The sequence below is a fragment of the Arachis ipaensis genome, chromosome B07 (genome assembly GCF_000816755.2).
Source record: "Arachis ipaensis cultivar K30076 chromosome B07, Araip1.1, whole genome shotgun sequence".
NCBI lineage: Eukaryota > Viridiplantae > Streptophyta > Magnoliopsida > Fabales > Fabaceae > Arachis > Arachis ipaensis.
Window position 1 is genome coordinate 51727780 of NC_029791.2, and position 216 is coordinate 51727995.

A 216-nucleotide genomic window follows, 5' to 3' on the forward strand; every position below is an offset into this window, starting at 1 on the left:
TCTATATCTTGTGCCTTAAGTTTGTAGCCTCGAGTGAACGTTTTGCGCTTTTATAATTCTGTATCTGAGCTTATTTCTGCATTGGGCTTCTAGAACTACTATTTCTTTCTAAATATATTATGTATAAGTCTTAGAATTGTCGTGACCTTTAATTAACCTTTTTTTTACAGCATGAGGTAAGGTTTAGGATAATTAGGGTATTACATTTAGTAGTAT